This window comes from Egretta garzetta, unplaced genomic scaffold (assembly GCF_000687185.1).
Source record: "Egretta garzetta isolate BGI_Z169 unplaced genomic scaffold, ASM68718v1 scaffold224, whole genome shotgun sequence".
Classification (NCBI taxonomy): Eukaryota; Metazoa; Chordata; class Aves; order Pelecaniformes; family Ardeidae; genus Egretta; species Egretta garzetta.
This window is the reverse complement of record NW_009259530.1, coordinates 176720-177028: the sequence shown is the minus strand read 5'-3', so window position 1 is coordinate 177028 and position 309 is coordinate 176720.

Genomic DNA, 309 nt, shown 5'->3' with positions numbered 1-309 from the left:
CCGTGTCTCGGGGAGAGCGGCTGCAGCTCCTGCCCGGGCCAAAGGCCTCTCCAGGGGACGCAGGCTCAGCTCCTCTCCTTGCAGGTGCTTCCCTACAGATCTCTGCGGTGGGTTTTTTTCCTTCAGTTTAGCAGCTTAACAAGAAATTCAGAATTAAAAATAAATAAATCAATCCCGAAGCAACAGCTGCAAAACACAGCCTTCCACAAAAGGAAGGGGGGCTCCTTTCAGAAAAGAAAGGAAGAAAAAAAATCTTAAGTCTCAAACACCATTTTTTTTTATGTATTGAACACCATGCCTAAAAAAAAA